At 38.5% G+C, this 18,306-nt stretch overlaps 1 protein-coding gene and 1 long non-coding RNA gene across 11 annotated transcripts in view; one reads left to right on the forward strand and one right to left on the reverse strand.

Annotated features, from left to right (window-relative positions):
- Positions 1-886: 886 nt before the first annotated feature.
- On the reverse strand, positions 887-6,298 carry LOC147374523 (uncharacterized). 2 transcript variants are annotated; one of them, XR_015162861.1, is made up of 3 exons: positions 6,188-6,298; positions 4,672-4,780; positions 887-1,256 (listed from the first exon to the last, which is right to left on the reverse strand). It is a non-coding gene; the product is annotated as an uncharacterized LOC147374523 (long non-coding RNA). The 2 variants fall into 2 exon arrangements; XR_015162860.1 differs by having other exon boundaries at positions 5,946-6,253.
- Positions 6,299-6,314: 16 nt separating this feature from the next.
- MACC1 (MET transcriptional regulator MACC1) overlaps positions 6,315-18,306 on the forward strand; it is a 99,545-nt gene continuing 87,553 nt past the window's right edge. For 4 of the 9 annotated variants that reach the window (XM_086397442.1, XM_086397443.1, XM_086397444.1 and 1 more), the window contains exon 1: positions 6,315-6,495. The gene's annotated coding sequence lies outside the window, so the exon portion shown is untranslated. The remainder of the gene's footprint in view (positions 6,496-18,306) is intronic. The other 5 variants (XM_086397448.1, XM_086397447.1, XM_086397446.1 and 2 more) reach the window with 2 other exon arrangements.

Below are 18,306 nucleotides of genomic sequence, written 5' to 3' on the forward strand. Positions count from 1 at the left end.
CTCTTAATCCCCAAGGTAGAGAATAGAACTTGCTGTGCTTGAAAACTTGTCAAGAATATGCGAACTAAGAGACAGGATATGAAATATACTGCTACTTTCTTTAGAGATTCAAATTGACAGAAAAATTACTTCTGAAAAATCCCAGTAATTGTGCCCACAGCACATAGCAGTATGTGAATGGAAGTGAAAGAAGAAAGAAAGTGAAATTGCTCAGTTGTGTCAGACTCTTTGAGACGCCATGGACTGTAGCCTATCAGGGTTCTCCATCCACGGAATTTTCCAGGCAAGAGTACTGGAGTGGGTTGCCATTTCCTTCTCCAGTGTTAACATTAAAAAATGTTTTGTGTCTTCTTGTGCAAAAGTGTTTAAATATTCAAGAAACACACACACACATACAGACATGTGTACATGCTCATTTGCATCTACTCTTTGTCACCCCGTGGACCGTAGCCCACCAGGCTCCTCTGTCCATGGAATTCTCCAGGCAAGAATACTGGAGTGGGTTGCCATTTCCTTCTCCAGGGAATCTTCCTGACTCAGGGATCGAACTCATGTCTCCTGCATTGGCAGATGGATTCTTTACCACTGTGCCACCTGGGAACCCCATATATAGATATAGGTATATAGATAGATATAGATAGCAAAACGTGTTATGTAAACTATATTAGCAGATGAATTAGGAATATTTGCCATTCCCTTTTTTCTTGACTTACAGATTGTGAACTTTATGGAGTACAATTAAAAGTTGATATTTTTTTCTCAAATAACTTGCAATATGGTATATCAGGGACTCAGAATAAACTCTTATTTCCCCTGAAAGTGAGTGAGGTAATCTGTATGCTTGTACACACACATACACACACACACATACACATAAAGACATCTGTTAATGGAGTGCAAAAAAATCACTATTTTAATCAAGGGACACAAAATTCAACACTTTTCTAGGACTTAATGACAAATATATACTTTGGAAAATTTCTGGAAAATCAAAAGTTCCAGGGAAATTGATGTAAAGACAGCTGAAGGTTTTTCCAGAGTGATCTTGGTATGACAATGGCAGTTATACCAATAAAAATACAGAGGAGTCAACAAATGGACTATTATTTAGGTTACTGTTACGAGGCAAGTAATCCATAGACGTTCCAGCAAAAACTTCACAGGGGATTCTCTGTTGTTGATTAGTAGAAAAAGGACAGCATGGAAACATCTTTTGATCATGTGAAGAGTTGGCATATATTCCATTATGTGCTATCCTGAAAGCAACAAGTGAAAGAAAACAGCAGTGAATTTCTAAACTACAGCTTGGCAGGGGTCAATTTATGAATGATTCATCTTATGCTTGAGTAAAGAGCCAGAAAGATGTAATGAAGGAAACTATGAAATTGTAAGCACAACTTGGCTCACTTTCTTAATCTAGAGAAATTAGGATTGATGTGACCTAAATTAACTTTGGCCCTAACATTTAAGGGCTTCCCTGGTGGCTCAATCGGTAGAGTCTGCCTGCAATGCAGGAGAACTGTGTTTGATCCCTGAGTTGGGAAGATCCCCTGGAGAAGGAAATGGCAACCCAATCCAGTATTCTTGCCTGGAGAATTCCAGGACAGAGGAGTCTGGTGGGCTACAGTCAATGGGGTCACAAAGAGTCAGACATGACTGGCTGACTGACCTACTTAACATTTTTCTATGATTTGAGATACTCACTGAAATTAACTGGTAAATGGCACAGTATTAACTGTTTTGGGAAAGTTGTAGTATGATCATGACTCAGGGACAAAGTGATCCAGAAAACAGATGTCATAGGCAGCCCAGTGGTGTAAGAGTCAATGGCATACCGAAACAGGACAGAGAAAAAACTCCAGGGGGATCTTTCTTATAAGCTTGCAAAAGTGGCCTTTCCCTTTCCAAGACAGCCTCATATGGGGAAGAATCTGATCATGTTGGGTGGGGGGAGTGGGGAGGCATATGGCTTTTGCCTATCGTTCTTTCTAGTATATTTGTTCCAAACATAGGGATGAAACATGAGTGATATTTAATATAGGTCATTAAAGGATACCAAGAAAATCCCCTTTTAATTATTAAGTAACACCGTGGACATATTCAAACCACTTTTTGTGTTTGATTTCCCCCTATGGGTGCCAGGCGTCCCTAGCTCTGCTTCCTACGAGGTACAGAGAGGCAGTAAGGTCTAAATTCTCTATCAGATGTGGTATTAGGAGAAAAAAGCTACCTCTGCATTAATGAGCAATCGACAGTTTCCATGTGGTCAGAAAATTTTTAAGTTTAAAAAACTTTAAGCAAGCCTTCCTCATTTTACAGATCAGTTCAGTTAGGTCAACGAATATCTACTATTTCCAGATACTGTGGAGCTTTTGGATATTTAGGGATTGAATAAGACCCAGTCATGATCAGATAGAGTCTTAATAAAGTTGGGTGGGCAGAGGTAATATCTGTTATGGTGAGGTAAGAACTACATTAAATGTATGTATCGGTCAATGTTCTTAGTTCCAAACAATAGAAATTTAATTTGGCTGATGGAAATTGAAGAAGGATGCATCAAATTCTAGTCCCACAATTGCTGAAGGCTAGAGAATCAGGCACATGGCTTGTGAGGACAAAGCAACAGCCACAGTTATGTTATTGAATAAGTTAGTTTTTTTCTGCTAAGCCCTAGAGACCAGTTTGCAGAATCATTGCTGAGAGTTCTAGGTTCTACACTCCATGGCTGTGACAGACACATCCAAGACAGAACGTTGTTTGCACAGCTGCCTCTGTTTACCTCAAGACTGGATTCTCCTCTGTCTCTGCTGCTTTGTGTCTCCAGTTCCCAATTCCAGGTGCCAGATAACTGTGTCTGATTAGCCACTCTAAGTGCTTTCCCTAATCTACCAGGCTAGCTGGGACAGTGAGTCACTGGCATTTTGGCTTCCATGTTGTTGTCACCATTAAAGTATGGATGGAGTGTAGCAGGTTTTAAACTCACAGTTTAATACATCACTGTCTCTTTTAGCTTAAATAATCTTTTGGATAACTCCTTTTTTGCTCTCAGCCTGTCAGTTTCTCCTCCTCCATCTTCAGTTTTCTTTAAGATGGTCCCTAAGTGTATATAGTAAGACAGACATAACATTATGTTATGGGGAAAGAAGGGGATCTGAAGCCATGTCATATTGTCTGGGTCCTGGCTAGTCACCTGCTATAGAGGAGTTTGCTTTGACTCTAGTGCTTGACCAACAGGTCTTTCTGAAGTGTTGTGCAAGCATGACATCCATTATATGATCCTTACCATTTTTCTTGGGTCACAAAGCATAATATAGGCTCTTTGTCCTAACTCTCTAGTATCTGCATGTCCACTTGCTCACTTGGCACCTTCATGTTCCCACAATGAAGAATATGGTGTTATTCCCTGAACAGCTCTCCTAGCTGGGCAAAGAATACAATTGTGTCAGCTGTGTGATTGAACATGGAGGCCCTGCACCTGATATATTTCACTTTTTACTACCTAGGGTGCATGTGTGTCCATGCTCAGTCGCTTCAGTTGTGTCCAACTCTCTGGAACCCCATGGGCTGTGGCATGCCCAGGCTGCTGTGTCCATGGGATTCTCCAGGCAAGAATATTGGAGTGGGTTGCCATGCCCTTCTCTGGGGGAATCGTCCCAACCCAGGGGTTGAAACTGTGTCTCCTGCATCTCCTGCATCACGGGCAATTCTTTATCTACTTTATCTACTGTTTCAACTGAAGCCCTCTTAGAGTTCCACTCACACTCTGGCTTTCTTCTTTCCACACCCTGGGCTAGAAAGGCCTGGCTTCCTATACTTTTATACTATCTGTCAGGAAATAACAGATATCCATATTCTACTTAATTTGTAGGTGCAACGAATCTTGTGGCTGCAAGTGATCACGATTTCAGGGTAGAAATGAAAACAACTTGGTTTAACATTAACAAAATATCAATTCAGCCAGACATTTGTGTAAATCAGTACAAGAAACATATAAGGGGTTAAGAATGGGGTAAAGGGGTCAGAAAAGACATTCTTAAGGAAGCAACTCTGAACTGTGTTGGGGATGAACTCCCTGCCCACTTTTAGATAGCTTGTATGCACACAGGCAGAATGAGGGGCTAGAAGTCCTTAAGATATATTAGAGGACAGTTGGGAAGACTCTCCTGACCAGCAGTCACCTTCACTAGCCTGCCTTTGTGTCTGATGATGCACAGATATCTCACTGTGTGTCAGCGGAATCTAGAAGGTTCACTTCCTCCGCAGTGGAAGTCATTCTATAGACTACATAGCAGACTGTGTGAAGACTGGGAGAATTCTATAGAAGTAGACATGTAAGGAACTAACAACTACTGGAACAATTCCCTTCTTGGGTGGGAGAGATCAGTGATTAAGAATTATTTAAAGAAGTCTGAAGGGCACAGTTTTCACTTCAGAGATTAGATTGTAGGGGAAGGGAACCACAAACACTGGAGCTGATCAAAATTGTAGATGGTGGCAGGGCCACGTCTCCAATCAAGATGCAGTTATGGGAATGAGGGCCAGTCTTTGGGAAGCTGTTAACAAGCCAAGTGCACAGCATGGAGCAGAACTGGTGAAACAATTAATTCTGATCCAGTAAAGTGTTCATTTCAGGTACTGACAGGGGTTAAATTGATAGACTTAGTACCATACCATTCTGCAAATAGAGGGCGTGGAAGCTGCACCAGACTAGACCACAGGAGCATTCTGAGATCAGTATTCCTCCTAGGTATTTAAAGGCTTCTTTAAATGCAAATATTTCCTGGGAGAGATAAAGATAGTATTATCCAGACTGGAGTAAATATCTCAGTTATTTCATTCATTGGTTGTTTTATCAGAAATATTTACATGTAAATCATTGAGTTAGTGAGTGGGAATAAAATCAGATCTTACCTTCACATTGGAAGATAAGACCACATATATATACACACACCAATGAAATAAGGTATAAAGCCTGTTATGAGAGGGCTAGATAATATATGAAGTTTGTTAGGAGAGAGAAAATAATTCAGATTAGGACAGACTGGCAAGGGCTTCTTAGAAAAGAATGTTTTGTTTCACTGAGCTTTGAAAGAAAGGAAGGATCTGAACATTTAAAGTTGGGAAAATAGTATTTCAGAGAGAAGAAACAGCATGGAGAACAAAATCTGTAGGGTTTAGGGAAACAGAAAACTGTTTGTTTTGGAAATAATATAAATGACATAAGGGCAAGTTAGGTTCTGGTCAGGAGATTGGGAGATCTGTGGCAAAGGAAATAGAATGACTCAATTTGAATTGTGGAATGACCCAAGGGGAAACTTCAAAAGAGCTCTGAGTGGATCAAGTAGATTTGACCACATGAAACCCATTTCCTTAGTAGGGAGGCAGGGAGAGAGAAAGTGCAGAAAATGGAAAAAAAAAATTATTTTGTCACCATTCTGCCATCTGCTTACTTTAGCTGAATCTTTCCATTAGGTTTTTGGGTTCAGACCAGAACTTGTCTATAACCATTTTATGGTTTGTTTCTAATGAGAAAGGAAAGGCTAGAGACAGATGCTGTATGAATAAAAGGAGAAAATACATTTTTTAGGTTTTGTTTGTTTCTAACACTTTCCCAGTGTCGCAAAGACGTGAAACAATTATTGCACCTTTACTTTTACCCAAGTTTTAAAATTTCTATTTTTCCTTCCAATTTTCTTATTTTTGAGTTTTGAGCAATCAGAGGTAATGTTGGAATGCACAGAAGGAAAACACAAAATCAGGGAATGGAAAGGAAAATGATAGAAAATATCAACAAGTTTCATCTTGTTCACATTTTAAAATCACATTTAAAGTAATCCAGCGCATTTACAAATTGAAGGGTAAAATGTTTCTATTATACCCTTTAGCACCTGTGAGTGACAATCACAATGCTGATGCAGGATTAACTAGAGGCTTTCAGGATTTACCTGGGAAGTTCTCATTCATCTGTTGCACAAGGTAATGAGGCATCTCTGCCCTGAATCACTGAAAGAGAATCTGGTGTGGCAGGTTGCACAGCTGAATGAGGATTTGTTTGCATAAAGTCTTTTTCGTTCCAACAGTGAGGGCACCTTCTTGTTGGCAAACATCAAACCTTTTTTTGGTTTCCTTTTATAGATATAATTTCGTATTTACAAATTGTTCTTAAATATACCCACCCAATACATACATGTTTACTTTTTGCTTTGCTTTTCCACCTTCCCAGAGCAAAGCTGCACCCTCTTCTCCCGGTTTCAGGTGAGAAATTTGAATTGTGGGTATTGTAGTTCTTCTCTCTGTTAGGGTTTCCGGTTGAGCAGCCTGGAGTCATACCACAAGGACTCCTAGTCCCAGGTGGCTCAGTAAGTAATAGTTCAGGCGCCACATACAGAGCAAGGCACGTTTGTAAGGAGTCCTTGGTTTTGGGTAGAAAGACTTCCATTCACTCTACCAAATAATGTTCCTGAACTGAAGAGACTGGGGTTCATTTCTGCAATTGTAAGTGCTGCTTTTAAAAATTAATTCTTTTCACTATTGATATATGGTACAAATAGGAAATTGTGTCATTTCCAGAACAATTGAATAAAGTAAATATTTCTTCCTTCCCAAGGCCTCCTTGGGAAAGAAAAAGAGAAAGTAATTGACACTCTGTGGGTTTGTGGGACATGGTTTAGAATAAATTTTAACACATAAAATAAATACCTGAGACATGGCATAGGATGAAATACCTTATGAAAAGAACAATAAGACATGCTACCTTCAAAGTCAGGTATAAACAACAACAACAATAGAACCCCACTTTGACTGACTTCAAACATGTGGATGGTTGAAATCCTTTGAAACTTTAAAATATTTCAAAAGGCAACAGCTGTGTTGAAAAGACTGTGGATGTTAAAGTCAGATAAAGCTAGATTCAGTGGCCCTACTTCTTAGATGTGTGAACTTTGGCACAATATTTCACCTTGTGGAGCCCCCATTTCCACACTTGTAAGGTGGGTATAAAACCTACTTCACTGGATTAATAGTATAAATGAGTGTTGTGCATTATGCTGAATAGATGCCTAGACAATAGCTACTGGAGGGTGGACTTTCTTCATAATGAAGTTTCAATTCAGCTTCAAAAACAGATTAAAGGGATAATTTATTGTAGGATTCCACTTATATGAGGTATTAAGAGTAGTCAAATTCATGGAAACAGAAAGTAGAATTGTGGTTGCCAGGGGTTAGGGAGAGGGGGAAATAGGAAATATTTAGTAGGTAACGAGTTTCAGTTTTGCAATTTGAAAATGTTCTAAAGATTGATTGCACAATAATGTACATACACTTAACAGTGCCGTGCTCTACACTTACAAATGGTTAAGATGGTAAGTTTTACATCATGTGTTTTTACCACAATTTAAAAAAACCAGATCAAGGAGTGCGTAGTTAGAATTCTGGTGCCTCTTATTTATGAAAATATCTCTGACTCCTTAAAACATGTCTAAATCCATTTTCAGTGGGTCTGATTTTAGGGTTGATATTGGATCACCTGTGTTAATCTCTGGTTTTTACATAATAATAATTAGCAGAGAGGATAATGCAATTTTGCTGTATTCTTAAAGTCATCACTATTTTTGTGGAGATCCTTTTATATCCTCCATAACTTAATTATGTGATTAATTTATAATAGTGAGATTTCATCATTACTGTACAGAATATAGGAATTGTGAAGTCACAGTTTGGTTACAACTTACTTAAAAACTTTAGAAACAGCTTAAATGTTTTATTTATTTTGGTGTTCTCACCTTCCCTGGACCTAATTTATAAACAGATAATTTTATGTGTCTGTCTTAGAGATAATAAAGACTATTAAGACAGGATGGTGTTTAGCTAATACATTTTAAGACAGGATGGTGTTTAACAGATCCTGTCTTAAAATGTATTAGCTAATTTGGAGGACAAAAGGCAATTTGAAATGAAATTGATTTTAAATTTAATAACATACAATGAAAGTATGTCATTGTTAAATATTTGGAAAATCTCTTGAAAGACTACACCAATGCCTAGCTGTCTATTAAAGCTATGTGTCTTCTATGGTATTTGGTGATAACTGAGAAGGCAATGGCAACCCACTCCAGTACTCTTGCCTGAAAAATCCCATGGGTGGAGGAACCTGGTAGGCTGCAGTCCATGGGGTCTCGAAGAGTCAGACACGACTGAGCGACTTCACTTTCACTTTTCACTTTTCACTTTCATGCATTAGAGAAGGAAATGGCAACCCACTCCAGTGTTCTTGCCTGGAGAATCCCAGGGACGGGGGAGCCTGGTGGGCTGCCGTCTATGGGGTCGCACAGAGTCGGACACGACTGAAGCGACTTAGCAGCAGCAGAAGGTGATAGTAACTGGTATTTGTGACAAGTGTGTAAAGTTTTGCATGGGATATATCATTTAAATGTAAACTCTCTCAGGAACTATGTCAGGAAGTCCAGGGTAGGATTAAAGTGAAAACAAAGGAGAAGGAAAGCTGCAGAATCAGTTGATAAATATAGTATACTATCCAAAAGGGCATTACTTTTGCTGTTGAATGTCATTTATAGTCTACTCTCTCTAGGACATGCCATTTATTCACTTAACAATTACTTCTAACAGTCCTACAATGTCCTCCCACTGGGCTGGGCTTTGGGGTTAGAGTGACTGAGGCATAGCCCTTGAGGGGATCCTATTCTACTAGAGGAGGTATGTACTTATAAATAGCTAAAGGCAGAAAGTGCTAATTCATGTCACTCAAGTCATTCCTGGCCTCACTGTTGGTTCATTCCTACTGTTTAGAGTATATGGTGCTCAGGATCATGAGATTAAAGAAGTTTCCATAAGTCTTTGCTTGAACTGTAATAATTAGAGGACAGAAAAAAATAAATTCGAAAACTTGAATGTGAGTGGGTCAAAAACAAAGTGGAATGACTTCCCTGAACATGGAAGAAATACATACCCAGAATCTCAGAGGAAGGGGAGTTCATAGTGTCTGGAATAAATAACAGGTGCTGGGAATGAAAATGGAAGAGGGGGATGGGAATTCAATAGCAAAACAACAATAATAATAATTTATAATAATAATAAATGATAACAGTCAAAATGCTTTTGAGTTTTTAAGCTTGGGCCTGAGAGAATAACAGTAATACTGAAGCAAAAGAGAGGGGAGCTAGTTCTTTTGGGGGAAATGTGCTTCAGGCAATTTGAAATCGGAGCTAAGCTGACCTTTCAGTGGAAAGGGAAACTGCATTGTTAATCCTGTGGAATTGGAATTCTGGAGAGCCATCAGAACTGGCAAGAGAAATAGAGACAGCAAGCAAGCACCTCTTTCAGTAAGATGAAGCAGTTCTGTTCTTCCTCATGCCTCACTCATAGAGGCTTGCTGAAGAAAGAGAATCTCCAGGTATCTAGGGATGGAGAGGGGAAAGAAGACTAGATTGACTGCTTCCACAGCTTTATTTTGTCTCAGAGTTTCTCTCTTGATTACTATAGTCACTACTTGCTCAGTGATGACGCTTCTTTGTAAGAGCCTTCCTGGGAAAAAACAGAAACATCATCTCTAGCCAGGAGACTGACCACTGGGTTTACTTTCCAGGAATGGTAGAGGGGAGTTTTTGTCTTCTGTTTCCATTGGGAAGAGCACTTAATTTGGAAGTTTTCCTAAAAAATACAATACATAGTAGATTTCCATTTAAAGATAGACAGATATCATAAAGCCTTGCACACTCACCTTCCAGTCTAGCAAAAAAAAAAAAAATTTAGAAATTAAAAAAAATCAAGTGCTCTACCTGGTTCTGTTTCTCCCTTTGCTACTTCAGCAGTTACTGCTTTTCAGTCTTTGTAGATTTTCTCTCTGTTGTATGCTTTTATTCTTTTGTCTACCTTTATTTTTATATTTTACTATTTCTACTGCCATTGAACATATCCATAAATATTATATAAGCTTGTTTTAAAGTTGAAAGATTTTATAAAAACCCTAGTGTATACAGTGTTCAACTGCAACTTGCTCTGTTCTTTTAACCTCGTACTTTTGAGGATAATCCATATTGATTTTTGTAGTACAACTTATTAGTTTTCATAGCAGCATGGTATTTTGCTATCATAAGTAGAATTATAAATAATCTTATACATGCCAGTTGTATACAAATGTAAGATTTATTTTAGTGAATATTTCATAGATTTGCTGAACCATAGTCATGTATATCTTCAAATTTATGAGATACTGATGAATTGCCTTCTAAAATATTTATCCCATATTTTGTTCATACACAGTGAAGGAGAATTCCTGTTTCTCCCTAATCTCAAGACACTTATTTATCTTAAATGCTCTAAATAAATTATCTCTCCAGATGTAACTGAAAACCAGATACTTTTGGCATCTTGGAGACTCAGATATGTTTGTAGCATTGTAATCTCTAAAATATAGTGCAAAATTTGATCTTAAATCAACTTCCTTGTTTCTCAACCTATGGTGTGAGAGAGCAACTGAATTTTCTATTTAGTAGACATTGTTGTTGCTCAATCACTAAGTCATGCCCGACTCTCTGTTATTCCGTGCACAGTGGGCTTCCATGGCCTTCACTATCTCCCACAATTTGCTCAAATTCATGTCCATTGAATCAGTGATGCTATCTAACCATCTTTTCCTCTGCCACCCCCTTTTCCTTGTGCCTTCAATCTTTACCAGCATCAGGGTCTTTTCCAGTGAGTCAGTTCTTTGAAACAGGTTGGCAAAGTATTGAAGTTTGAGCTTCAGCATCAGTCCTTCCAAAGAATATTCAGGGTTGAGTTCCTTTAGGATTGACTGGTTTGATCTCCTTGCTGTCCAAGGGACTCTCAAGAGTCTTCTCCAGCACCACAGTTTGAAAGCATCAATTCTTTGGTGCTCAGCCTTTTTTATGGTCCAACTCTCACATCCGTATATGACTACTGGACCTTTGTTGGTCAAGTGATATATCTGCTTTTTAATATTCTGTCTAGGTTTGTCATAACTTTCCTTCCAAGGAGCAAGTCTTAATTTCATGGCTGCAGTCACTGTTCACAGTGATTTTCAAGCCCAAGAAAATTAAATCTGCCACTATTTCCACTTTTTCCCCAACTATTTGCAATGAAGATAGGACCAGATGCCATCATCTTCATTTTTTGAATGTTGAGTTTTAAGCCAGCCTTTTCACTTTTGTATTAATAATAATAATGATACCATGTACCAAATACTGTCTTAAGTCCTTTAAGCGAAATATATGACTTAATTAATTTGAGGGTTAAGATAATGATGTTCTGCCATTTTAGAGATAAAGAAACTGATTCACAGAAATACCATGTCAATAGTAAGAGGTGGTGAAATTTGTATCTACTCAGACTATTCCAGCTAAGACAAGTGATAAAAGGTAGGTGGGAGCAGACTGGAAAAAGAGACATCAAAGTAGCATAGTCCTAAACTTCCAAAAGTTTAAAATCTAGCCACTATTTAATAAGATAAAAAGAGCATAATGAAGTGATGAGAAGTGTCAAATAAGTCTATATTTGTATGGAGAAAATTTAATTTTGCCTAGGAAACCTGGAAATGATTTTCATAAATGATCAAACTTTACTGAGCCTTGGAAATTAGAGAAAGGAAGTTAAAGAGGCAAAAACAAAGGGAGTAGCTACTTATAAAATATAAGGAAATAGAAAGTACAAAATATATTTGGTAAAATTAATTTATCCAGCCATTGACTCAACAAATAATTTCTGAACATCTGTTGTGTGTGAGGCACTGACCTAAACTGTGGGACACAGCAGTGAACAAAAAAGACCCCATCTCTCTCCATAGGTAAGTGTGGTTGGTGATGTAGTATTCGGGGAATTGGGGGCAAAAGATGAAGGAAATAAGATTGGAAAGATAGATTGCTTATAATTATGAAGCATTTTCAAATATCAGCCTAAGAATTGTGCACTTTATTCTGAAGGCAGTGAGGAATCAGTGTGAGTCACTGTGGGGTGAGTGGCATTATTCAATTATTTATTCAGTAAACATTAATTCAGCGGGCTTCCCAGGTGGCTCTAGTGGTAAAACCCCGCCTGCCAATGCAGGAGACACAAAGGACAGGGTTCAATCCCTGGGTCAGGAAGATCCCCTGGAGGAGGGCATGGCAACCACTCCAGTATTTTTGCCTGAAGAATCCCATGGACAGAGGAGCCTGGCAGGTGACATAGCATCATACAGAGTTGGACATGACTGAAGCGACTGAGCACACAAACATTAATTCAACCTGAGCTTTACTTAGTCCTGGGGATACGAAGATTGAGGGAGTGATAAGCATGTGTATACAGTTGATAATGCTATGTAAGAAATAAGGTGGGAGTTGCAAAGCATAGGAAAGCCTAACAGAGGCTGGAGTGTGTGGTGAGAAGAGGGGGACCATGGTAGGAGATCCTAGAAAGTAGCCAGTTTTGACCTAATGAAAATTTATCAGAGTAAAACTTTAGGTGTATTTCTCTTCCAATTTTTTAATGTTCAAAAGAAAATAAATTTTATTAACTGACATATCATTTCATATATCAAACTTTTTAATTTTCTGAAACTTTCTCCTCAATACCTATACAGAAATATAATTCTCAATCCTCAAACTAGAGTGCTAGGAGAAACCTTTTTATCCTTTGCTATTTGAAAAATAGCAAGTCTTAAGCAAAGTAAACAACCTCTGCTTACTAAACCATTCTCTTTTTGGATGGTTTTAATAAACTGAATATTCAATAAAAACATTACTTGTTTTTGAATATCAATAATTGAACATTGTTTTCTAGTTGTAAAGGTTAATTCCTCAGTATTTACATGTAGATTGCAAGCATACAGTATGGATGCATTTTTATGTTCTGCCTGTAATCCAGCCTATTTTTCTGTATTATCATGTGCAAAAAAAAAAAAAAAAAGTATGTTATAGCTCACCTATTTATGGAAAAATATAGACTGATTTATTCAGTCCATGGTGTTTCATTCAAGTTTCTAAATCTTATTTATAAATGACGTGGTCAGTTATTTGGAAAGGGCATTTCACTTGGGTATAGACACAACTGTGTCAGAATGTCAGGGCTGAAAAAAGATGTTGGAGACTTTGTGCCAAATAGAAAAACTTTAAAAAATTAAGCAATGAATAGAGGCCTTACTGTGTATGTAAATATATTTACAAAGATATTAAAGAAAAAATGTAAAGTAATTCTTGCCACAATAAGAAAATGCAAATAATATGTTAGCATATAGAACGTGAAGTAAGCTGAAACTCCAGGTTTCAGATTTCTAGTCTGTGAATTCTCTCCTCATAAGTACGACATGGCAGCTTTCAGTTTTTTCCAACTCTTTCCAGTAAGAAATATTGTAAACATATGGAATGTCTAGTGCCTTTCCTTTTTTTACTTAATATATCTCAGTGATTGACCCATATCATTGCATATGAGAAAACCACATTATTTTTTTCCCGCAATGGCTGTGGATATGCCAAAGATTTTTATTGGTCTCATATTGTTGATTTTTATGTAATTTCTAGATTTTGGCTACAATTAACAGAGCAAGAGTGGTCAAGGAGGTTAAATTGGAAAATTTGGCCAAGATTCTAAGATAACTGTTTTCTGACTAAAATCCCAAGTTGGGAATATTTTCACAAGTATTGACTCCTCACCCACCTCCAGGTTATAAGGAAAAATAAAGGGAGAATAAAACACTGAGAGGATTTTATAAGAATGATTTTTGAAGAGCTAACCCAGTGTGGAGAGGTAGAAGTGAGGGATGGTCTTTTTTATCTCAAACATAGAGGAAGTGGCTTTGCTATATACTCCTGGAAAGCTTAATGTGTTTTCCTCTAGAAACGCAGAGCTAAGGGGGACATCACTAACAGAAGAATTAGATGCATTGCTCAGTTCACAGGTGATACAGTTATAAGCTTCTGAGGATTCCCCAAAGCTCACTCATGTACATGTGCACACACTCACCCCCATACACAGTGTCAGTAATAAACACTGCAGAGCCAAAGCCAACTTTCAATCACACTAATAGAGTAAAAATGTTCTGTTTATTTCTCCTTTTTCTTCCTTATTCTCCAATTTTGGAGGCTTCAGTAACAGGAGCTTGCAAGTTGGGTGACAGAGGAAGTGAGGTAGAAAAAGAGAAGGTGTGCACAGCACTCCTTTTCCAGAAGCCTGTAGACTTGTAGGGCACAAGAGCAGGGAGATCGGTCTTACACCAAAATGTTGGTATGCTGATGGAAATATTGGATGGGGCATTCTAATTCGTGAATCAAAACTGTATTTTGCAACTTTAAATAACCACAGAATTTTCTTTAAATCTCAGAGTAACCAAAAGATACATGGGGCCAATTGGGGAATTTTCGTCAGTGGTATTGGGAAAAACTTCCCCCAGTGAATACGTTTTTAAAAGGAAAGTGGTGGACAAAAATACAATTGCATTCTGATTCATCTCACAAATTGTTTCAAATGGTTACATGTGTATCTTTGCCTGTATGTAAGCAAAACTCTCATTCTTAAACAAAGACAATGTATCTATGAATTTCCAGAACAGAGTAATTAACTTGCAGTAAGAATAACTGAAATTAAAACTACTGTAGACAGAGTATAGAGAGTATTTCTAGAAGACTCTTGAGAGTCCCTTGGACTGCAAGGAGATCCAACCAGTCCATCCTAAAGGAGATCAGTCCTGGGTGTTCATTGGAAGGACTGATGTTGAAGCTGAAACTCCAGTACTTTGGCCATCTCATGAGAAGAGTTGACTCATTGGAAAAGACCCTGATGCAGGGAAGGATTGGGGGCAGGAGGAGAAGGGGACGACAGAGGATGAGATGGCTGGATGGCATCACTGACTCGATGGACATGGGTTTGGGTGAACTCCGGGAGTTGGTGATGGACAGGGAGGCCTGGTGTGCTATGGTTCGTGGGGTCACAGAGAGTCGGACACGACTGAGCGACTGAAATGAACTGAACTGAATTTGGTATGGTAATGTGTCTTTTAAAATTTAAATTAATTAAACTAATTAAAATTTAGGCTAATTAAAATTAGCAAAAATGAAAAATTCAGTTTCTCATTTGCATTAGCCTTATTTCAAATATTCAGTAGCTACAAGTAACTATTGATTATGTGATTTGACAAAGCAGATATAGAATATTCCCCAAATCACAGAATTTTTGTTCCCTATCACAGACATTAAACTGTTTAATTCTCATGAAACATAGGGGAAAATTATAGTTATTGTTCCCACTTAGTAAATATGAAAATCTAGAATCAAAGAGGTTTAGAATCTTGAATTTCTTTGATTCCAGGTCCCCTGATCTTTCCTCTAAACCACACTGGTTTACCCTCAAGGCAAGAAGATAAAAAAAATTAGTTTCACTCTACTTTCAGAATGCAATGGGGGATATCCTAAAATCTAGAAATCCCTAAGGGAAGGAAGATTTGCTCATCTCAGTGTTACTGGATTGGTGGGGAACAAGTCTTATTTCTAGTTTCTCAGTCAGTTAAGTTCAGTTCAGTTGCTCAATCGTGCCAGACTCTGCGAACCCATGGACTACAGCACATCAGGCTTCCCCTGTCCATCACCAACTCCTGGAGTTTACTCAAACTTGTGTCCATTGAGTCAGTGATGTCATCCAACCACCTCATCCTCTATTATCCCTTTATCCTCCTGCATCAATCTTTCCCAGCATAAGGGTCTTTTCCAATGAGTCAGTTCTTCGCATCAGGTGGCCAAAGTTTCAGCTTTAGCATCAGTCCTTCCAATGAATATTCAGGACTGATTTCCTTTAGGATGGACTGATTGGATCTCCTTACAGTCCAAGGGACTCTCAAGAGTCTTCTCCAACACCACAGTTCAAAAGCATCAATTCTTCTGTGCTCAGTTTTCTTCACAGTCCAACTCTCACATCCATACATGACTACTGGAAAAACCATAGCCTTGACTAGATGGACCATTGTTGGTAAAGTAATGTCTCTGCTTTTTTAATATGCTGTCTAGGTTGGTCATAGCTTTCCTTCCAAGGAGCAAGTGTCCTTTAATTTCATGACTTCAGTCACCATCTGTAGTGATTTTGGAGCCCCATAAAATAAAGTCGCTTACTGTTTCCATTGTTTTCCCCATCTCTTTGCCATGAAATGAAGGGGCCGGATGCCATGATCTTTGTTTTCTAAATGTTGAGCTTTAAGCCAACTTTTTCACTCTCTTCTTTCACTTTCATCAAGAGGCTTTTTAGTTCTTTACTTTTCCCCATAAGGGTGGTGTCATCTGCATATCTGAGGTTATTGATATTTCTCCCGGCAATCTTGATTCCAGCTTGTGCTTCCTCCAGCCCAGTATTTCTCATGATGTACTCTGCATATAAGTTAAATAAGCAGGGTAACAATATACAGCCTTGACATACGCCTTTCTTGATTTAGAATCAGTCTGTTCTATGTTCAGTTGTAACTGTTGCTTCCTGACCTGCAAACAGATTTCTCAGGAGCCACGTCAGGCAGTCTGGTATTCCAATTATTTTAAGAATTTTCCACAGTTTATTGTGATCCACACAGTCAAAGGCTTTGGCATAGTCAATAAAGCAGAAGTAGATGTTTTTCTGGAACTCTCTTGCTTTTTCAATGATCCAACAGATGTTGGCAATTTGATCTCTGGTTCCTCTGCCTTTTCTAAATCCAGATTGAACATCTTGAAGTTCACAGTTCATGTACTGTTGTAGACTGGCTTGGAGAATTTTGAGCATTACTTTGCTAGTGTGTGAGATGAGTATAATTGTGTGGTAGTTTTAGGATTCTTTGGCATTGCCTTTCTTAGGGATTGGAATGAAAACTGGCCTTTTCCAGTCCTTTGGCCACTGCTGAGTTTTCAAATTTGCTGGCATTTCTAGTTTCTAATACAGCCTGTTTTGCAATCTATAAAATTTATTCCTATAGATGTAGATTCAACTAAAGACTGTTTTAATGAATGGGGAATATTTTAGTAGCAATGTTGTTGGTTTAGCCATTCAGTTGTGTTCTACTCCTTGTGACCCCATGGACTGTAGTCCACCAAGCTCCTCTGTCCATGGGATTCTCCAGGCAAGAATACTGGAGTGGGTTGCCATTTCCTTCTCCATTAGCAGCAATAGTGAAATACTAAATAACTACACTTAACTAATATTTCACCTTCACTTTTGTATGGTTCTCTGAGAAACTACTCAGTGACTTGGTTATGCATAGATTGTTTTAAGACCAGGTTTACTTTCCATTGTTTTTACAAAATAAATATACAAAATTCATAATAAAACCGTTGCTTCACACTAAACATCTAATGGTGTGAACATGTAACTGTTTTATTGGAGAAAATATGAATCCAGATGGCTCAGCCTTGAGTTCTTTTCATAAACACATCATGATACAATGGGGCTCACTCTTGTATCTCCTGATCCCAGCTATTCCTTTCATCCCTCTCTGTTGTTACTGCTACAGACTGTGTACCCCTTCCTCTGGGTCTCACCTGTTGTGTCCAGCTCTTTGCAATCCCATGGACTATACAGTCCATGGAATTTTCCAGGCCAGAATACTGGAGTGGGTAGTCTTTCCCTTCTCCAGGGAATCTTCCCAACCCAGGGATTGAACCCAGGTCTCCTGTACTGCAGGCAGATTCTTTACCAGCTGAGTCAAAAGGGAAGCCCTACCAGCACCAGTTAAGGTCATCTTTATATTTGACTCTTAAATTCAGATGATATAGTGTCACTTCTTTCCTTTAAAATATATGCTTTTAAATAAAGAAACATAAAAACAGAAATTTATCCTGCCAAATAATACCCAGTTATTTGAAGACTTTACAAAAGAAAGATGTAGTAAGCCAGACAGAGAAAGACAAATTCCATGTGATATCACTCATATATAAAATCTAAAATAAAAATAAAGCCATACAATTGACCCTATATGCAAAACAGAAACAGAAGGTCCTTAGCTCTTCCTGAATCTTTGACATGGCTCCATATTCTCTCACCATCTCTTCAGTGCACAAAGGCCTCCCCTGGAAGTCCTAAAAAGAGCTCCAAAGAATCCTCCACTCCCCATTTCCCTGCCTGTTTTTTTGTTGGCTCTCCTGCCACACAACTCTCAGCCTGCTGCTATCTGGCAGCCCACACTGGGTCCCTGCTGGCCTCAGATTCCCACCAGCCCTCACCTGGTGAAGTTCCCTCACCTTCAGATCCTCTGTGCTTTCCTTACTTTGCCTCATCTTGCTGCCCCTCACCAACCGCCTTCCCCTCACCCTGCTCCCCACCTCATGTACTGGTTTCCCTTCCTCAGCTGCC

Source organism: Bos grunniens, chromosome 4, assembly GCF_055505025.1.
Source record: "Bos grunniens cultivar Pamir isolate PY7600 chromosome 4, Bosgru_T2T1.0, whole genome shotgun sequence".
In the NCBI taxonomy this organism is placed as follows: domain Eukaryota; kingdom Metazoa; phylum Chordata; class Mammalia; order Artiodactyla; family Bovidae; genus Bos; species Bos grunniens.